Source organism: Lepidochelys kempii, chromosome 5 (genome assembly GCF_965140285.1).
Source record: "Lepidochelys kempii isolate rLepKem1 chromosome 5, rLepKem1.hap1, whole genome shotgun sequence".
NCBI classification, from domain to species: domain Eukaryota; kingdom Metazoa; phylum Chordata; order Testudines; family Cheloniidae; genus Lepidochelys; species Lepidochelys kempii.
Window position 1 is genome coordinate 57508412 of NC_136384.1, and position 22845 is coordinate 57531256.

A 22845-nucleotide genomic window follows, 5' to 3' on the forward strand; every position below is an offset into this window, starting at 1 on the left:
GGTTTGTTGAGCTCTCTAGTTTTGCTTTCTCCATCTCCTTTACTGAGAATATCTGGCCACCATCTTTCAGTCTCTATTTCTGTTTTTATTTCGTGCCAAGTTCATACATCAAATACATGTCAGTCTTCTCCCAGATTAGAAGAAAGGAGAAGGAAAAGAAAAAGGGTTGCTACATTTGTCTGAGTAGGAAGTGAAATATAACAAGGCTAAAAGCCTAATTATGATTTGACTTAAAAAGGGAAAATGGCAGCTACATTTAAACCCACATCCTGTTCCATGATGGGAGATTTTGTGAACAAGAAGAAGGAAACTGTCTGAGAAACGGCTTTACACAGAAGTAACACTTCAGCTTGTGTTAATGTGTGTTGTCTTGTCTACTATGACTGAAGGGGGGAAAAGGGTCTGAGTAGGTGCTATAAGCCTGAACCAGAACCAAGGGAGGAAGTCCAGCTAGAGGTAGGTGAGGGGAAGCAACTCCTAGAGCCAAGCTCTACCTGTTTGTGTCCTAAGCCCATTCTGGGGAATGATGGTTTCTTATTTATTTAGGGATTTTTCTTTTTTGGTTAGTTTGTGTTTGATTTGTTTACTAAATTGATAGTTTTAAAGGCACACTACTGAGAGAAGGGTTGTGGATCAAAGCAGGAGCAGTAATAGGCAGCAGCAGCTGCTTTGTTGATAGGTTTTCTTTCAGAAAAGGTTGGGATACATGTGCTCGGCGTCTGTTTCAGCCCTGACAGAAGGAAATCAAAAGACTTTTCATCCTGTTAAATTCTAGTCAGCCAATGGTTTTTCTTTCCAAAATATTATTAGATATTATTACAGAATGTTCAGACTTTACATTCCTGACAAACAGGAAATGTATGCTACATTAATAGGATGTCAATCAGAAAGATAACACCAATTTTGTGGCTTCCAAATCATCCCCACCACCTGCTGAGCCTTTGATCATCCCAAACAATTAATTTAAGAGATACATGATTAAGAAATAAATACTTCCCAGTAAAGCTGTGAGTTGCACTATATATCAGCAAGCTCTGATCCTGCCTTCACAGAAGCCTATGGAAAATCCATTGGATTCAAAGGAAGCAGTAGCAGGCTGCAAATAAATAGAATCCACTGGTCAAGGGAATTTCTTCCATAATAGTGGAATGAATAAAAATATGTTTCTGTATATTAGCTGTTGCTGGGAAGGAAGGTCCCTACACTATAGGGGTTTATTTTTATTTAGAAAACTAGGTAGAATGGTGGGGGATTAATCATATTTATTAGAATTGGTCAGAAACTAGAATTCCTGTTCTGTGGGAAATTCTGAAATTTCATTTTGAATCAGAACAAACATTCAAAATTACCCATGGAACAGGAATTCCCAAATTTTGTTTTGGAAAAATGTAATTTCAACTTTATCAACTTGATTCTTTTATATTATTGTATAGTATATTTAACAAATAGACTATAATATAAAGTTGAAACTTTGCCAAACTGTAACCATTTGGGCTGAAATTCTTCCATGTCAGGTGTCTGCCTGAGGCTGGATTTTTTTTGAAAGCTTTGGCAGAAATGGTTCAACTGTTTCTCAGAACAAGATTAGGAAACAAATATGTTGTTTTGGACATGTTTGAAAAATTCTTACAACTGTTTAGTTGAGATGCTCAGGGAGCAGAGACTTTTGTAATTTGGCAGAAGGGGTTTCCTCATGGCAGTGATGTGCCTTTTGCCATCCCTGGGAAAATCCACCCAAGTGAGGCCATGCTATAAGCCTCTGAAATCGCAGTTCGGAACATTTGCAGTACACACAGAATTCACATTCACAATTCACTATCCCCACTGAGCGACTGAGCATGCTCCATTCCAGGACTGCAGAAGCTGAGCAGGATTTTCCCTGAAATTGTTCCTCCCAGTTTCTGGGACCCTGAGCACCTGAACTAAGAAGAAGGAAATTGTATCTTCTGTGCTCTCAAAGCCCACTGAGCTGGTGCCCCAGGGAGTGAGGAATAGGGGCTGGAGAGGGTAGTAATAAAGACACAAATCTTTATATAAAGTACATTTATTATCATTTCAAAATTACCTATTTGAACTGAGGCCTATAAATCCTTTCCTTTTTTCTTCTGGTGTAGATGCAATACTGTGGAATATTGCCAACTGGTGATGAGCAACCCTCAGAAGTTCAGAATTTCACTTTGGATACCCACCCTGAAGTTTAGATGTTAATTGAAACTTGTCAAACCTCTACAGTAGAAATGAATAGAAAATCTCAGTCTTTTGGAAAGACTTCTGCTACTTCCTTATTCCGTCTGATTCGGAAATCCTGTGAGAAAAGAATTTCTTGTGCTGTTTTGGCTGTTCTGACTCCTGTGCCTGTTCAAATGAGGATGTGGTTGAGGTAAATCCTTATTTTATCTGAATCAATTTATCCTTTTCTAATCTCAGTTTTCACAATAATTCAATATACACTACAATTTATGTGTACTAATTTCTGCATCCATATTACAAACTATTAGAATTTTACCATGCAGCCAATAGCACTGCAAAATTTGGCCTCTAGAGCCCAATCCTGTGAGGTACTGAGCACCCTCAACCTCCACTCAAGTTAATGTGTATTTTGAGTGCTCAGCATCTTTCAGGAGTGGGCCCTTAAAAACCCAAGAACATACAGTTTTGAAGATGGCTGATTCTGTATTTGGTTTAGCCTCTTTACAGTCCATAAATGAACATAAAGACATCCCTCTACTGAACTTATGTTTTCCTGGAACAGTCCTCTTGTTAAAATATATCTAAGTTTGTAAAGACTCAAATGCTGTTTGTATAAGGCCATTTACAACATATGCAGGAAGAGATGGTGGTGAGGCTATAAACATACCAAATGTTTTTCACTCTGCTTCTTCTCTACCTGCTCATGAATAATTTTGTGCCTGCAATAGGAATACTGAAATGATTTTAAGTCAGTAGCATATTTCAACCTGATGCAAAGAGAGATCACTAGGAGAATATTCTCTTTAATGAACACCTGAAAGCCATATCATAGCCCATTCACCTAAGAAACAAAATGTTTGTCATTTCTCTTCCATGCTCCCTTTATACCTAATCCTTTGCAGTGTGGTTGGATACTGATTAAACAATACATGATACTAAAGCTGGTCAAAAATTTTCCATGGTAACTTTTTCCCCCAAGAAAGATATTTTCCCTGTTTTGGGGTAAGCTTGATAAAACTCCAGCCTGTTATTTTTCCAGCAGTTTCAGAGAGTCACTGAAATACTCTGATGTGTAAGCTTTTCCTACAGATATTTCAAGGTTTCAGTTCTTACTAATCTTTAGTAGAACTGATTTCGCTTTCTCTGTGGATTTACAATGTTATTAGGTCTCACTATATCTCAGGCCTTCCTCTTCCCCCATTTTAGTTTTATTATTAGGGCAAAAGTTTCCTCTCAGATCCATACAGCCCAAACTTGACTCTCATATACTGCTGCCTGCTTACACAGATCTCTCACTGATTCGGTAGAGGTGCTGCACATGTTTGGGGAAGTGGAATATTCCACACATGGATATGAGAAAATGTTGTTCTAAGGCTGGAGGGCTTTCTTAGAAGATACTTGAGTCAGAGTAGCATTTAGTGTTCAAATTCATGTCATAAATGCAAAGGACTCAGAGCACAATGTTTGCTGCTCTATGCACTTAATGCTGTGGCATGATATGCTTTCATAGCAGCCTAAACGTATTGACTTTCTGTTAAAAGGCTTTTAACATAAATTATCAGTGGTTTATGGAATACATTGCAAAGAAACTATTGCTGAGAATGTGAGGGTAGTTTTTAAACAATGTCATTTTTAAATGTAGACTTTAGCTAGACAGTTTCAACCACCACTTATTTTGCTGTACTTTTATTTGATAAGTAGAACCCAGCAGAAGAGCATATGGACACACAGGAACTGAAATAGTTTGTCTTCATTATCTGGTAGACCTGTGCAAGGCTGGAGCCCCAGACAAAAACCACAAGACTGTACAAACTGGCAACTGTGGGTTTGTCTGTTCTCTATTGATTCTATTTATGGAAAAAAACATGAACCAATGTGTGAATCATGTGACTGCTGAACTGAACAAGTACCACCAGAAGAAAAAAACCTGTTCTGAGACATTTTGTAGCCCCGTTTTGGTTAGAACCTCAAAAACCTTTTCTGTTTATTTCTTAACCATTTGCTTTTATCTTTTCGCTTTGAGGCTGGATGGTGCAAAAAAGCCAACTCATGATCTGAAGAGTTTTTCCAAATTATAAGTGTAATTTCTAGAATTACTGAGATTTAATATTCAGTTTCTTTGTTTGAATATCTATAAGAGCTCATCTGCTTGTCTCTTTTGGGCATTACAAAGTGCTCTCATTAGCAATGCCAACTGCAATGAGTTGGTCAAATAACCATGAAGAGAACTTTCTAATGCTGGACAGACTGAGAACAGGAGACAATTATGGGACAAAGTTTCAAAGGGTCCTTGACTCAGCTTCTGTTTCTGTACACAAAAATCACTCAATTTACAGTTTTTGCAATCTATCATTTGTGCACGCAAATGCTGGAATGTATATCGGCAAAACCCATTTACACTCAATTTGTATTTGATTTGTTTGTGAAAATAGAGCTTAGTGTATGCCATCATTGCTGTTACTGTACAGTGGCTAATCCAGAATTCTACAAAGGAGTTTTCAATTCAACAAAGTCTTTCTAATATATAATAATCAAAAAGTTGCTTCTAACAGGAATGGAACAATGACATCCTTTAATCAACCACAGACTCTATTTGAAGACTTTAATGAGTGCACAACAAAGATAAATAATCCCTGACTAATTTTTGAAGCATTTTTCTAAAAGATCCAACATGATCTGCCACCTCCTCCTTCCTCTCCACACCTATCTCTTCCCAACACTGTTACCAATGCTGAGAGTATGTCTACACTACGAAATTAGGTCTATTTTATAGAAGTCAATTTTTAGAAATCGATTTTATACAGTCGATTGTGTATGTCCCCACTAAGTGCATTAAGTCGGTGGAGTGCGTCCTCACTAACTTGGCTAGCATTGACTCACGGAGCGGTGAACTGTGGGAAGCTATCCCACAGTTCCCGCAGTCTCCGCTGCCCATTGAAATTCTGGGTTAAGCTCCCAATGCCTGATGGGGCAAAAACATTGCCGTGGGTGGTATTAGGTACATGTCATCAGTCTCCCCTCCCTCCCTCCCTGGCTCCATGAAAGCAACTCCAGACAATCATTTTGCGCCTTTTTTTCTGGGTTACCCGAACAGACGCCATAGCACAGCAAGCATGGAGCCTGCTTAGCTCACCGCTGCTGTTGCGAGCATTGTAAATACTTCGTGCATTATACTGCAGTATGTGCAGAACCTGGCTAAGAGACGGCAGCACGAGGACGATTGTGAGGAGGACATAGACGCAGACGTTCCTGAAAGCACGGGATGTGGCAATTGGGACATCATGGCGGCAGTGGGGCTGGTTGATATAGTGGAATGCTGATTCTGAGCCCGGCAAACAAGCACAGAGTGGAGGGAATGGATAGTCTTCAGGTATCGGATAATTCTCAGTGGCTGCGAAACTTTCACATACGTAAGGCCATTTTCCTGGAACTCTGTGAGTTGCTTTCTCCCGCCCTGAAGTGCAGGAATACCAAGATGAGAGCTGCCCTGACAGTTGAGAAGCGAGTGTCTATAGCCCTGTGGAAGCTTGCAATGTCTGACTGCTATCAGCCAGTCAGGAATCAATTTGGAGTGAGCAAGTCTACTGTGAGGACTGCTGTGATCCAAGTAGCCAATGCAATCACTGACGTTCTGCTATCAAGGGTAGTGACTCTGGGAAATGTGCAGGTCACAGTGGATGGCTTTGCTGCAATGGGTTTCCCTAATTGTGGTGGGGCAATAGACGGAATGCATATGCCTATCTTGGCACCGGGCCACCTTGCCAACCAGTACATGGACCGCAAGGGGTAATTCTCAATGGTGCTGCAAGCACTGACATTTCACCGACATCAATGTGGGATGGCCGGGAAAGATGCTCGCATCTTTAGGAACTCTGGGCTGTTTGAGCAGCTGAAAGAAGGATCTTACTTCCCAGACCAGAAAATTTCTGTTGGGGATGTTGAAATGCCTATAGTTATCCTTGGAGACCCAGCCTACCCCTTGCTTCCATGGCTCATGAAGCCGTACACAGGCAGCCTGGACAGTAGTAAGGAGCAGTTCAACTATAGGCTGAGCAAGTGCAGAATGATGGTAGAATGTGCCTTTGGATGTTTAAAAGCACACTGGCGCTGTTTGCTGACTAGGTTAGACCTCAGCACAACCAATATTCCCATTGTTATTAGTGCTTGCTGTGTCCTCCATAAAATCTGTGAGAGTAAGGAGGAGACATTTATGGTGGGGTAGGAGGTTGAGGCAAATCGCCTGGCTGCCAATTTTGAACAGACAGACACCAGGGCGATTAAAAGAGCACAGATAGGCATGCTGTGCATCAGAGATACTTTGAAAATCAGTTTCATGACTGGCCAGGCTACAATGTGACAGTTGTGTATGTTTCTCCTTGCTGCAAACCCACCCCCTTTGTTGATTTTAAATCCCTGTAAGCCAACCACCCTCCCCCCTTCGATCACAGCTGGCAAAGGAAATAAAGTCACTATTGTTTTGAAACCATGCATTCTTTCTTTATTAATTTAAAAAAAGGGAGATAACTAATAAGATAGCCCAGGTGGGGTAGCGTGGGGTGAGGGAGGAGGATAGCACAAGGACACATTGCTTATTGTAGCCAGACTACAAATCAAAACTGTTTGAATGACAGCCTTCCGTTGCTTGGGCCATCCTCTGGAGTGGAGTGGCTGGGTGCCTGGAGCCTCCTCACTGTGTTCTTGGGCACTTGGGTGAGGAGGATATGGAACTTGGGGAGGAGGGCAGGTAGTTGTACAGTGGATGCAGCGGGGGGTCTGTGCTTTTGTTGGCTTTCCTGCAGCTCCACCAGACACCTGAGCATGTCCGTTTGCTCCCCCATTAGCCTCAGCATTGCATCCTGCCTCTTCTCATTGTGCTCACTTAATGCTTTCCTGGCCTCTGCCACTGAATGTCTCCAGGCATTCAGCTGTGCCCTATCAGTGTGGGAGGACTGAGCTCAGAAAACATGTCATCACGTGTGCATTTTTTTTGCCTTCTAATCTGCGATAACCTCACTTGGAGCACTCTGGGATAGCTTCAGGAGGCCAATAACATTGACTTGTATCCGCACTATCCCAAATTTGACCCAGCAAGGTTGATTTTAGCGCTACTCCCCTCGTCGGGGAGGAGTATAGAAATAGCTTTTAAGAGCCATTTAGGTCGACGGAATGGGTTTGCTTGTGTAGATGCATTCATTATAAAATCAATCTAATGCAGCTAAATATGACCTAACCCTGTAGTGTAGACCGGGGCTAAGACTTCTTGTGCTATAATCCCCATTCTCTTCCACTTCATGACCTTCCTTATCTCTGTTCTCACTCCTCCTTGACTCTCCTCCTTAATCTCTTACTTCTGATTTCTTCCCCTCACAGTGTGTTCTCACCACTCCTATTTTGAGAACCACTTGACCTTACCCATCTAATCAACTACTGCTCTATTTACCTTGTCCACCTTTGTCTCCGAATATAACAAGTACGTCATCTAAACTGATGGCTTGAATTTCTCACTTCTGACTTCATCATGAATCCCATCCAACTAGCACCCATCCTCTGCACTCTACTAAAGTGGCTCACAACAAGGTCTCCAATAGTCTCTCTATGGCTAACTTCCATGGCCTATACCCCATCTGTACTTGGTCTTGTGACTGCTTTTGATGCAGGAAATACTAACCTGCTTCTTGAAAATTTGTCCTCTCTTAGCTTTCATATCATCTTCCTCATCTGGTTCTTATCCTAACTCTCTGCTCATTCCTTCAAAGTCACATCTGGTGGGTCTTCTTCCTGTCTATGTGTGTTTCAGTTACATAAGGACTCACATACTTCCAAGCAAATATGTCTTCACAGAACTGTAGATAGGATGGGGATTTTGATTGTAGACGGGTGAAGCAGTTCAGATGAGATAGCCTCCACCCACTCAACCTCTTCACCAAAATCTCAATTCAAAACTTTTTCAGTTCTTGTAATAGGCATTATTTTTCATTTTCGTGTAACTTAGATAGGGACAGTGCTATGTTTTGCAGCAACATATTTTATGGGAACATAATTGTGTTCAGGTGATGGCACTTGTAAAGGTGAGTGGGGTCTTGATAAATTGGCAGGAAACTATTTTTTTTTTTGGAATCTTATGTTGCATGGAGCATAGTTTGCTCACTAGGATCCTCTGGGTACATCTCACCTAATCAATTCCCTGCCATTGGTGGCACCATCGGTCATTGGTGGCACTTTGGTCTCTCCTGCTGTTTGCCTGTAGTACAGAACAGTTTAGCCTTGTGCGGACTGAAATGCTTCAGCCAGAAACAAATTATTGGCCTCCATTCAGGGGTTACTGGGTGAAATGTAATGGCCTGGTTATACAGGAGGTCAGACTAGATGATCTAATGTTCCCCTCTTGCCTTAAACTCTATGAAACTGTGACATTACTGTGTGAAAATACTGATTCACAGTTTCATAATCCTAATGTGTATATATAGTCTTCTAGAGGGGTTATAGCAGCTATGTGGGTATTTTTGGTTGCCTGTGGGTAGATATGATTAATGGATAATAAAATTCCTTCACATTTCTAGGAGTTCCTGTTTCACACATCAGTGTTTCTTGTGATTCTTCAAAGTCCTCTACCTTTGTGCATCTAATTTCTCCTTGATAGTGGTTTGAAACCTTAACCAGAGACAGTCAGCAAGAGGGCAGAACCTGCACATATTCAGGAGATACAGAGAAAAATAGTGTAGTCTACACTGTCGCTTTACACATGCTTCAGATGTCACAGGTTTCTCTACTATTCAGTTAAAATAAAAAAATATTTTTACCTCAAAAACATCTCTTTCACATGTACTGTCATTAAGGCTGTCAGTCAGCAGAAGGATATACATATGTCTCAAGAGTACTTTTGTGCTTCACACAATTTTATCAAGGGAAAATATGTTGCATATTCTCCTGACTTCCCCAGATTTTCAAATGCAATTCATTCTAGTTTATTCTTGTTTAAAAGTTCTCATTCTCTTTGTTTTTTCCAGTTCACAATGTAATAATTTTCATAAATAGAAAAAAAGGAATGATGAATTGATGAAATATTGGAATTATGCATGGGTGAAAAAATAGTGTGTTGGTTTGTACATATTTATATTCTATAAAGGTAGTGAAGCAGTCCAAGTTCCATCATTTTGTGACTTCTTTGGCAAAAACAACTAAGAAGAGGGGTGAATAAAGCCTTATGTAACTACAACCAGCTAATCATGACTAGCCATTGTATAGGTTAAGTTCTTGTTAAAAGAAGCTAAAAATGGAAGTAAAAAGCTGATAACTTCAGTGCTATGAGTTGTATTTCCCCTCATTGGATGCACTTGCAAAAATGCATTTGCTCCCACAAAACTTCCATTTGCACATGCAGATATACAGTTATGCATGTTATAGACATATGAAAATGCATACTCATTATGCCTTATGCTAATCAAATAATATGTACATATATAGCCCACATCACTCTAGTATCTGAGCACCTCCAAAGCATTTTAAAAATTGAAATAATCATTTCTCTCTGCCTAGTCCCAGCCAATGGGAAAAACAGCTTGACTAGTTTACAGGCTTTTAAAAAATATATGCTTTCATGTGTATTGTGTATCTATGTCTGCGTGTGAAGAAATTATTGAGGGCTAGTTAGGCTGAAGAAATGAATTTTGCTGTAAGTTCTGAAAGGGTTCATCTGTGGTCATTCTTATCTCTTGCTAAAGAGATTGACTAGGTCTATCTCCTGTGTAACTTCTGTCTCTACTACTCAGAACATTCCTTTGTTTGTCAGCAGTTCGATAGTTCTGGTGAGACACTCTTATTTATTATCATTCGCGTCTGTCATTGTCAGTCATGGTTTGTGAGTTGTGAGTTTGTGAATGAAAGTTCAGGATAACTCTTATTTTATTTTAACAAGTTTGAAGTGATCTAGAAGGAACCAGAAAAAAAATATTGTGCAGGTAGCATACAAATTTAGTTGAGTAGCATAAAACAATATGAGGATGACAGTGTGATGGGGAGAAAACTAAACTCCAACCTGCAAGGAAAAAATACTGTATTATAGCTTTAGATATTAAGATAGACCAAAAGTGTTAACACTGATAAAACGTAGAATGTAGAGAGTGACTGGATCTCAATCAGACCAGCACACATTCCCAGGAGAGGAGCAAAACCACAAGGGAAGCAAAAGGGGTCTGTTCCTTCCTTTTTAGCAGGAAACATGATCATGTTGATTATGATACAGGTTTGGCAGGAAGTGGGTCTGAGGGTGTTTGCTGGACTTTCTACTTTTTTCCCTAGTAAGGGTCACTGTTGAGTGAGAACAGCTTCTTTTCATTGCAATATAGCAAAACTCAGTATAGCTGACTCCAGAACAATACACATTTACTGGTTCGTAACATCAAAGGAGTTTAAACAAGTATCCAAATATAAAAAAGATCAAATGAAATGAAAGTACTGGTGATAGGCCATAGATCTACAATGTGAATAAAAGTTTGATTCACAAACTGGGTTTAAATGTGCAACCTAACTGTGTAAACACTGAAATAACATCAGATGTGTGTTGAGAAGCTGAAATGAGCTACAAACAAACATGATTTTGTGCTTTATGCATCATATTATATCCTATATGCACACATACTATCACTTACGATGGTAGGGTATTTTAGAAATTTAAATATATGCTTTACTTAACTACTGTTAACAAATCAGGGGTGAAATCCTGGCCTCTCTGAAGTCCAGTGGGAGTCTGGCTTTTAATTTCAGTGTGGTCAGGGTTTGACCCCTGGATCTTTACAGGATCCAATGTGGCATTTTGGTATAGAAAATTATTAAATATACATGCCTAGTTGCAGTAATTCCACATGTAAATTAGACAGACAAAAGTATGCAGTAACAAAGTGACTGTCCCCTTATGGGGAGTAACAACTAGTGGTCAATCAACACCTGGTCCATGGTATGTCCCTTTACCTCCTGGGACTTTTTAGAGTGGCTGAAGACCTAGGGAATGGCAGAGGTAGGTGCTGAGAGAGAAGAATACAATCCCAGGGAAATAGTTATGAGGAAAACCTTACTACTGTTTCCTTAAGGGCCTGGGACCAGGACCCTTGTAGAGTGGCTGGGCACGGCTCTCCCTCTCTCCCAGCCAGTTGGGACAATCTCTAGGAAGAAGACAGTATATAGTCTCTCTCTTCCTCAGAACTGCAGGAGATACCAGCAGGAGAAAGTTTGGCGTCTGAACCCTCTTAGCCTGAGGGCAAAAGGACTGATTGGGGAAAAAGGCCAGCTGCATGGGAAGCTAGCTGAGGCTCTACAGCTGGCCTAAATTACAACTCCAGCTCTAGCAGGAGAGCTGGGGGCTTGAGTGGAGAGTAGACTCCAAGGGAGAAGACAACTCCAGCCAGGTATGGCTGGGAAAGATGAAATTTGGAGTCTGAGAATTTTATTTTGATTGGAACAGTTTATGGTAATAAACCAGGGTATTACTAAAACAACGAGGAGTCCGGTGATACAGTCTAACACGGCTACCCGTCTGATATAGGATATTACTGGAAGAGAAAAGACTCTGTGTAGTTTTTAAGGAGTCCAAGAAAGGAAACCGAGGCAGGGTGCCGCTGAGCTGTTCTTGGTGGGAAGGGGGTGCTATAAGGCAAGCATGCCCTTTGATAAGCACACAAATTGTGCATTCAGTTCTGTCCCTAAACGTTTTGTATACCTGACTCTCATACAATGTAGCATAACCTCTAGATCTCAACTTGAGTTTTCAGTTAAGAAGGAACAGCCAGTTCCCCAGCAGGTGTAAATCTGCATAGTTTCATTGAAGTCATGGGAGCTCTGTCAATTTACACCAGCTGAGGATGGGGTCTAAACTTTCTTTCCTTGTAAGCTGGACACATTGGATATGTAAATCATGGAGACACAACCAGCATTGATTCCCATATTGCTAGTTTTACAGACAGTGTTTAAAAGTACAACCATATTTTAAATTGGAAAAAGAAGTTACTCCAGAGTAGAGATGGAAGAGATTTCAAGCTGCTACAGAAATCAAGGGCCCAAAAGTCTGCTTTTGGTCCTATGCTACAATATAACTATGTAGCAAGCCACAGGCTCCACTATTACTTGACCTATCTGGCTGAAGGAATTTGTAAACTTAGGCTCAAGCAGGAGCATGATGACTGCCAAGGCTTATTTTTGATGGACACTTTTCATATTTAACAATTAAAAGAAACTAAAGCTATTTTTAATCAGTCCTTTAGAAACAGTACTGCACGGTATTGGCATTTGTCATGTACTGATAAGTACATGTACATAACATGCTTAAAAGTACAGTTGAACCTTAGGGTAACAAACACCAGAGTTACGAACTGACCAGTCACCTATGCACCTCATTTGGAACCAGAAGTATGCAATCAGGCAGCAGCAGAGATGCACACACACACAAAAGGGGGGGGGGGACTATTTCTGTGCTTGTTTCATTTAAATTAAGTGGAAAGCAGCATTTTTTTCTGCATAGTAAAGTTTCAAAGCTGTAGTAAGTCAATGCTCAGTTGTAAATTTTTGAAAGAACAACCATAACGTTTTGTTCATAGTTATGAACATACCAGAGTTACAAGCAACCTCCATTCCCGAGAAGTTCATAACTCAGATTCTACCGTATTTGAAAATACATCGCTCCGTAGTTTGTTATATAACAGTTTTATGCCTGCCGTGTAGGTGAGGAGGAGGTTGTCTGAACACTCCTCACTGAGTTCAATCAAAATAGCCTTAAGAGCCTTTTTTGTCCCCAGACAGTAGCAAAAATCCTAGATCTTAACAATGGAGCATATGATAGTTTGCAGCAAGAGTGGTTGCATCATCTTAATACACCATTAAATACCTTGTAAAAGATCAATGTGTTGATTTGAAGCATATTACAGGGAAGAACTGGATTATTTCATTATAATGTGAGGGTTTGAACCATCTCAGGCCTTGAACTCCATTATTGCATTATCTAAGCACCTGGATCAATTCAGTGCTGAATTTAAGAACTTTAGCCATCCCTCCATGAAACATTTAAGAAGCTTAGGTTATTTTAATATAGTATCTAAAAGCTTGATCACCTTACTGCTGCCTTAGAATGGTTGGATTACCTCAGTGAAGCATCAAAGGTTTGGATCTGAATATGCCAGCAGTGATAGCAGGTGTTATTTTTTACACTACAATCCTACTATAAATTCATTTCCAGCTTTTTCTGGCCAATTATTTCCAGTGTGAAAGAATTCTGCAGTTCTAAATCTACAGAACAAGTGAGTTCTACATGTAGCAACAATGCAGTATTCTGATCAGCAGTTACTAAAGTTTCTTCCAAAAATATTTTAACGACTTAGTTTGTAAACTATAAGTGGAAAGGTAAGTGATTTTTGATCATTGTTATCTTCTCAGTCCATCTCTCTGTCTTCCATCCTTTCCTGTAGGAGCCCTTTATATGCACAGGGACCCTAAAGTAGAGGAGGTGGGGGAGCGAGGGATGGCTATTTACATCAGATGTGGCACTCAATGAAATTTAGAACCTTAATAGGAGCACCGTTTTTGTGAGATTGTGAAGGGGCAGAAACAGGCTGCTGTAATAGAAATAACCAGGGCAGTCACACAAACAGCAGCAGCCTGAGGTTAGCAGCTCCTAGACAAGAGGATATTCAACCAACAGCAAAGAGGGGAAACAACAGCTGGCATAAGCCATCGTCATATGTCTTGATCTTCACCAGGGACAGGTGGTCAAAACAATTCCAGACTTCTCTCCATACAGTGTTTTGGAGCCTGACATAACTATCTATGGTTGGAATGTTTTAATATGTGGTTCCTTAGATTTTTGTGTTGTATGAATGCACATTTCCCACAACCTCCAGAATCGTTTGGAGTTGCATCAGCCCAGCATGCAAATATATGGATTCATATGCGTGAAGATCAGAGCATTATGGATGAGATGCTCTTTGCCTCCACTGAGAGAGTGTATCGTGCGTTTCACTTTGGTATCTCCTAACAGCTGGCCACAGAGCAACACTGCAGTCTTAGTGGAGTCTGCTTACTTTATCAACCTCAAGATGAGTGCACTGATTGCAGCTGCTGCTGAAAGGGAGGGAGAATGAGATTATGAAGGGAGACAAATGTGGTCTGGATGGAAGGAGTGGATTCCTTTTTAGGGCAGCTATATTTATGTTGCAGCTACTGTCCTGCAGAGGTAAGAGCCCCAGTGGAATATGCCTCCCTGTGGGTCAAAGAGACAAGTGTCTCCACGTGCTTGGAAGGCTAATGCCCAGTCATCATGACATTTTTAAAATAAAAATCAAACTACAGATTAGAGAATTTCACATCATAAAACCTGACTTGTCTTCTAAACTCAGTTGCGTGGACAAATTTCTCAGTTTAGCTATGATTTTCCTCACTGAACACAACTATGTAGCTATCCTACATGGGATAAAAAAAAAAGCCATCAGAAAAATATAATTCTACCATGAGTGAGAGGAAAACCCCTCTGTAAATGATTGTCAAACGAGTAAATATTTTCTGTGGTAAAGTTGCTCTCTCCTCTTCAGGCAGGATCAAATGATTTCCAAACACCATGGCAAGCCTGTGATGGTCATAGTGCAGAGAAGTTATTCTCTTTCAGCATGCACAAGCATGCATGGTATCACTTAAAGGGAAAAATTGAGATTTACAAAAGAGGAACAGATTTTTGGAACCTATAATTGTGGTTATTGGGCAATGTTGTCTAGCTCATAGCTCAAAACTTGACACTTACTGACTTTAATAAGGTTGTGTAATGGATAGCTATGCTAATTAAACCCTGCTGAAAACTGAGGGACAGTACTTCACATGTACATGAGCAAATGATGATTGTCCAAATGCATTTTTTTAGAGTTCATGCTATGCTCAATAAAAATCTCGAGTGAATCCTGGCACCACTGAAGTCAATGGAAGTTTGACATTAACTATAGCAAGGCCAGGATTTCACTCCTAGCACTAATAACATATTTAATAAAGGCTTTTAAACACAAGTATTGAGCATAGAAAATGTTAAGTGGCTGAAGGAGGCCAAAAAGCCAATTATGGTCTGTTTCCCTTGTTTTGCTTTAGCAGTTTATCTAACTAAAACTCAGACAAAACAGTGCAATATTACAAAAGGAACAATATGTACAAAAACTCAAAGCATAATTCATAGGTCTGCAGTAGTATATATTGTAGCCAAAATCCATAACTGGTTTAACTCAGTTTACACCAGCTGAGGATCTGGCCTCTTTATTTTAATGATATGTCAAATTCTGCCATCAGATAAATGCTCTTATTGTCTTGCTGAAGCAGCTATAAGAGCAAAATTTGGCCCCTGACATGATCCCCACTAATGTATATCTAAGTATTCAGGATACAATTGTAGATGGATTGAATATGTCATAGAATGATGTTCAGAAAAAAAAAGAATAACTCATTCTTTTCCTTCAAAGATGTCAACATGCTTTTCAAAGGAGGTAAGTGTCACTATCCCTATTTTTAGGCACAATGATCACTAGCAGAACCAGGAAAAGAACCCATGTCTTCTGAGACCTAGTCTAGTGTGTTAACCTCTTCAGACTACGCTTTTGTTTAGCAGAAAACATTGTGATCAATATTCATTTTCAGCTACTATGTCTAAAGATTTATTGTTTTACTTTCTCCTATAGTGAAGTAACTAGAACATCCATCTAGGAGTCAAACATAGGTATAAGAACCTAAGCCACTGCTGAGGCCCTATGAAATGCAGAGCCAGAATCCCCATCAGTCCAGAATGCATCATGTAACCTGGAAGGAATTACTAGACAACATGGGCCAGATAATCACATAGGTGAGGCCCCAAAACTGGAGCTGAGTCCATTCAGTCATCAGAAATATCTTGGGCAGGTCCCAGGCTGATGGGAAGCTTATATATCTACAAGGGGTAGAGAAGAAGAAATCTGTCAGATCATGTAAAGATATGATAGTGACTTTTCTAAATGAAGAGAGTAGGAAAATAGCCCAATTATTTATATGACTAATCAATACAGTATACATTTCTATCATGTAAGATAAATTATTAGAGATGGTCAACAATACCCATTTTTCCTCAAGATTTTTTCAGAATTTCCAGCAAAAACAATTTCAGTTTAATTCTCTCACTCCAACTCCACTGAATATGCATTTCCACTGCAACCAGAAAACTCTGTTATTGTAGTGCTGAAATCCCACTAGGCAGAGATAGCTAATTGAGCCAAATACTTTGGTGGATTTCCTTGTTTTTGTTTGTTGCAGCAGATAAATGTTCAATAAAGAGCAAGCAGAGGCTCTTAAACTAATTTTACTTGAGCTCAAACCTCAAGTAATGCATTAATTAATGACTAATTCAGCCAACCACTTTCAAATTCCACAGCGATTTCTCAGAAGCCAGGACTAACTTCACTTGGAATGCCTAACAGAGACGTCCAAAGAGGAATCTAATTTTTCAAGGTAGCCAAAGCTAAAGAGATGGAATTTTTGTTCCACACTGTCTCTGGTCTAGGATAGACATGATTGGTTTGTGTGCCTGCTGGCTGCAACGGTAAAAGATAACTGCAGAGAAGTGTTTTTAGTCAGTGGCCACAGGCCATGGTTTAGTGTGCTTGAATGGCTCTCTCAAGTCACATCCAGATGTGGGGGGCAGGGGAGCCCAGATCATCTGGCAGTTTAGAAGTTCCACAAATGGATGGAACTTTCTGCAACTCAGAGTCCAACATATAAGCAAGGTAAGAATACATCCAATTTGCCACTCTAACCTTCCGAGCCCTCTTTTTCCTACCCTGATCTCCCCTGGTAATGAGTCAAAATTCTGCTCTCATTTACACTGGTGAAATCTGGAATAACTTCATCTAAGTAAACAAAATCACAGCTGTCAGGAACTCAGGTGAGTTCAGAATCAGGTTCAGTCTGTTTACTGCTTCATAATGGAGGATGTAAACCAAGAAACAATGCTCTTGGGAACAGAGTAGTAACAAGTACCCATAGCTGCTCTACAAAAGTATTCACAGCAGATGTCACAATACAGCTTTCAGGGAGTCCTAAAAATCCTTTGAAAGTATTTTCAAAGCCATCCCCTCTACAGCTTCCCACTCCACCCCATCAAAAGTCTTTTCAACAGCTGCTGTTATAACGGTCTTGTAAGGAAAATGTTGTTCTGTATGTTCTATTGTAGTTGCCAGTGAGTGAGTATTATCTGGTAAATAGCCTGAAGTACTAAACCAACAGGAACTGGATTTAATATTGTTTCCATTACTCAAATTCAGCAAAAGAGTTTATTGTAATGACTAAGGAGGGAGATGGAACAATCTGATTTGCAATCACATGAATTCTTCCCTGCTTTAAGAAACACCCCAAAGCTTTAGATAATCAGAGGGTTTTAGATTATTAGAAGTACTATCCTCAGCATATCCCCTGAGAGGAGTCAGGGAGCTGGAAAAGCCCAAGGAAAGGAGGATGAAGCATAAACAGGCAGCCTGAGAGAAGAAAACAGTAGCAAATGAGGAGCCAAGAGCCAGGGAGAGGATCAAGATAATTGAAATGCTGTAGCTAAATTCATGTATTTAAAATGCTTTACAAGTGAACCTTACCTAAAGCACTTTAGTTAGGAAACGTTTACTAGTAGCTAAGGTGCTTTGGCCAAATAAACCCTCTCTATGTGGGCTCACTGCCACATAATAGGAAAACAGGCTATTAGTCTTCACTGATTATTAGAGCAAGCTGTGGCAGAGAATGCTGAGAACACTGCTTGAGAATTTCTGAGCAAGTCCTAGAACAGACAAGGCGCTTACTCAGCTGCTTTTGGCTGTGCTTGAAAAAAATTGAGCAATGCTTTGCACCTGTGCACACACAAAAAAAGACAAGATATGGAAACATTTCAATAATAGTATTTACTGGGGGATGGGAAGCCTGTATCATCCCTATAACAAAAGCAACAGTAATGATTTTCATGCATGAATGTTTTCTACAGTTTGTTTTTTAAACACTAACAGCTAAGATGACTCTAAACTACTGAAGGGGAAAAAGTGCAAATCTTCCATAATTCAAGAGTCTTGAAATAAAGGAAGTAGTTTCTGAAGAATATAACGTTTTGAAATGTAGTCATTTCCTGCTTGTGAAGCACTTTGAGTGGTAGGTCTTCAACAGTGGAGATCTGAAAGATAAAAAGGGAGACAGGATTAGCCAACAACAACATTAGGACTAATATAACAGTAATCAGGAAAAGTATCACCCTTACTAAATCTTATTCACTTTACCAGAATGTGATGTTCTTCCATGCACTTTCCTGTTATCTAGTATAGGTGTTACTTGAGTGGTCTCAGGGATGAATTTGGTGAGCTGATATCTATGCTAAAACACCAAGGGAGAGTAGACAATATTTTAGGGGATACAGCCTGCTAAGAGAAGCACACACACAGAGAGAGAAATTAATTAGGGTACTCCTTACACCTCGTGCAATTACTTTGGTTCAAAGTACAAAGTGAATGCTACAAAACCAGAACGGTAATGTTTCATACCCATTTTGCACATGTGTGAATGACCACACAAAGTGAAAGGCAATGTAGAATCAGGCCCTTTGTGAATCCAATGCAAAACCAGACTCATATGCTGCAGCCTTCTGTCAGTGAAAACACCCATTACCGACACCGACTCCAGCATATTAAGTTTGATAATGTGCAGATGAGCCTGATTCGCCACTCCATTATACCATTTTATGCCAGTGTAGCTCCACTGAAGTCCTTGGACTTACACTGCTTAAAAAAAAAAAAGGTGTAAGCGTGGACAGTTAGATGCAGTGTATACAACACATTAGGAATTTAACAAGTGACTTATCTCTTCTGACACTATAGCTCAGGTGTCTGCCTTTCCTTCAGTTAGATGCTGGCTGCCGAATACAGAGACTGCAACCTCTAGTAACCATTTTTTCTCCTTTTGGAGTGAAGGGGTATTACCAGTACCCAAGACACATATGCAGCTCTTTGGGGAGTCAGAACCAGTTTGTGGAACTGGCTATTGGATATGTAAGCAATCTAGAATCAACAGCACCACTTCATGGTTCCTTGCTGTAATGCACATTTTAGTCCCCTCAAAACACATGAAACCTTAATTTGGGCAACCTTACCTTATAAAGAGACAACCTTCTCTTAGGGTAAGGGGAACTTTAGGAAGTCAAAAAATGTAATAGGGCAAGAGCTTTCTCAAACTCAATTCATTATCTAGACTGAAGAAACTCCACCCTGTGACAATAACCTGATGCATATATTTGTATATACGTAGAGAATTGTGTGTGACTAGTTTTCTTGCTTCTGCATGTTTTGGAAGCTAGATAACCAAGGAGCTTGAGCTTTGTTATGTTGAAGGTGACTTCTGTGATTTCAGAATCACCATAGCCATGTGTGGCACAGAATACTGGTCAGGCTACAGATTGGTAAGAGCAGTGCTCAACCTGCATATAATCCCCCCACAGTGCAAACACCCCTAGCTCAACAGAAGAGCCTTCAACATAGCAAAGCTCAGGCACCCTGACTAGCAAGTTCAGGTTCAGCAGTCACTTTGATGACAAGATTTTTCTATGTCCACTATTCACTGGCAACCCAACCGAAAAAATGGAACCAGTTCAAAGATGTGATTGACAGCTAAATCAGTGCTGGGACCAAAGAAAAGGTTACAATGGGATTGGTTTGATGAGAACAACAAGGACATTTCCAAATTCCTAAGTGACAAGCAGAAAGTGTTTGTTGAATGGCAGAATGATCTCACTTCCATCTCAAAGAAAGAGAGGTTTAAGTACCTACAGAGAAAGGCTTAGTTTGAATTGAGGAGAATGCAAGATGTGTGGTGGGAAAGGAAAGCTGCAGAAGTTCCACATTAGGTGGATTCAAATAACTCAAAGATGTTCTTTGTCTCTCTAAAAGTCGTCTATGGACCATCTAAACCTGGCACAGCTGCCCTGAAATTTGGAGATGGTAGAAACCTCATTAAAGACAAAGAGGGAATCATACAGAAAGGGTCTGAAACGTCAATAGTCTACTCAGTAGACCATCCACAGCTGGTTGGCATGTCCTTGATCAGTTACCCAAGAAACCCACCAAAGAGGATCTTGACCTACCTCCATCAGTTGAAGAGTTCATGAAATCCATCAAACAATTGAACTCTGGCAAGATGTCCAGAAAGGATGGTACTCCAGCAGAACTGTACAAATCAGCAGGCCCAAAGGCTATTGAGATGTTTCACGACATCTTCAGCAGCAATTGTGAGGAAGAAGAAATGCTTCTTAAAGGATGCTATTATTATATCAATTTTCAAATACAAAGGCAGCAAAGCTGACTGCAGAAACTATAGAGCAAGAGTGGGCAAACTTTTTGGTCCGAGGGCCACCTCGGGGTGTGAAACTGTATGGAGGGCAGGGTAAGGAAGGCTCTGCCTCCCCAAACAGCCTGGCCCCCCACCTCCTATCCGCCCCCTCCCACTTCTCGCCCCCTGACTGCCCCCTCAGAACCCCCCACCCATCCATCCCCCCTGCTCCTTGTCCCCTGACTGCCCCCTCCCAGGACCTCCACCCCAACTGCCCCACAGGACTCCCCCTGCATCCTGCAGCCCCTGCCCCCCCCCAAACCTCTGCCCCATCCAACTGCCCCCTGTCTGCCCCCCCAGGACCCCCTGCCCCATATCCAACCCCCTGGCCCCAGCCTCCTTACCATGCCACTCAGAGCAGCATGTCTGGAGCCACACTGCCAGGCCGGAGCCAGACACTCTGCCGTGCTGCCCTGCATGAGTGTGCAGCCCCACTGCCCAGAGAGCTGCCTGTGCGGCGGCATGGCTGCGGGGGAGGGGGACAGCAGGGGGGCCCGGGGGCTAGCCTCCCTGGCGGATACGTCAAGAGCCAGACAGGACAGTCCCATGGGCCAGATGTGGCCTGCAGGCCATTATTTCCCTCCTCTGTTCAGTAGAGAAAATACTAACTCACATTTTACTGAACAGACTCATTGCAAATATATCTGAGGAGAATCTGCCAGAGATGCAGTGTGATTTCAGACCAGGTCGTAGTACTACAGATAGGATTTTTGTTATAAGGCAAGTCCAGGAAAAATGTTTAGAGCAGAACATGAACCTGTATGCTGTCTCTATTGACTTGACTAAAGCCTTTGACACAGTCAGAGAGGGTCTGTGGGCTATTCTACCTAAACTGGGCTGCCCCAGAAGGTTCATAGGCAGTCTGTTCCAGGACCACGTGCCAGAGCAAGTGCTCTCCAGTGGTGACTTTGAGTCATTCTAAATTTCAAATGGAGTGATGCGAGGCTGCATACTTGCTCCAGTGCTGTTCAACTTCTTCTTTGCCTGTGTTCTCAGCCATGCCACAAGGGACTCGGATTAGGGATATATACACACTCTGACTCGATGGCTCTCTTTGAGCTTTGAAGACTCAATGCTAAGACCAAGATGCCAGAAAGACTTCTCGTCAAGGATAATTTTTGCAGATGACTGCGCCTTTATGGCCCATAGACACAGTGACCCACAGGTCATCGTTGATAGATTCTCTGAAGCATCCCAGCTCTTCGGCCTCACCATCCATCTCAGTAAAACAGAGGACTTGTCCAAACCAGCACCTCATTCCAATGCCCCAGTGCCAGCCATCTCCATTCAAAGCACACAACTGAAAAATGTGGATCAGTCCAAGTATTTTGGCAGCACCATCTCGAGTGATAGTTCCCTTGATAAGTAAATTGCCTCCAGAATTAGTAAAACCAGCTAGGCCCTTGGCTGACTCCAAACAAAAGTTCTTAACCAACACAACATTTGTGTCTCTAACAAATTGAAGATTTACAGTGCAGTGGTCCTCTCCTGTATGGATCTAAGATGTGGACTCTTTATAGATGGCTCATTAAACAGTTTGAGCAATTTCATATGTGCTCCCTCTGTTCAACAATGAGCATTCACTGGCAGGACAGATGACCAGTGTTAAGGTCCTTGATAGAACAAACACCACTTGCATGGAGGATATTCCATTGAGAGCACAACTTAGGCGGACTGGATATGTCATTAGAATGTAAAACTACCATCTCCCAAAACAGACCTTTTCTGGGGAGCTGAAGCAGGGCAAAAGAAAGAAGGGTCATCCATATAAGTGCTTCAAACATAACCTGAAGAGCAAGAATTTGAGCAACTGGCTCAGAACAGGACTCACTGGCAGTCTCTGACAAGATCAGTATGTAACAAGTGTGAGCAGGATTAACAAAATAGTCTCCAGGCTGCATGTGTGAGGCACCACAGAGTTGCATAGTCAAATATCATAGATATGGACTTCCCATGCCCTCAGTGTGGCTGACTCTGTGAATCAGGGTTTGGTTTTCAGAGTCATACGCGTAACCAGAGATGAGAATTTCAAAAATATCATCATCATTGTCAGGGAATATAGGGGCTGACTCCGTGGGTGCTCCAGCCCTGGAGCACCTACCGGCAGCCCCATGAATCAGCTCCCCTCCAGCACTTCCCATCTGCCAGAAGCCACACCAATCAGTTCCTCCGCCTCTCTCCCAGCACCTCCCACCCGCTGCAATCAGCTGTTCAGCAGCATGCAGGAGGCACTGGGGGGCGGCGGGTAGAGGGAGGAGTGGGGAC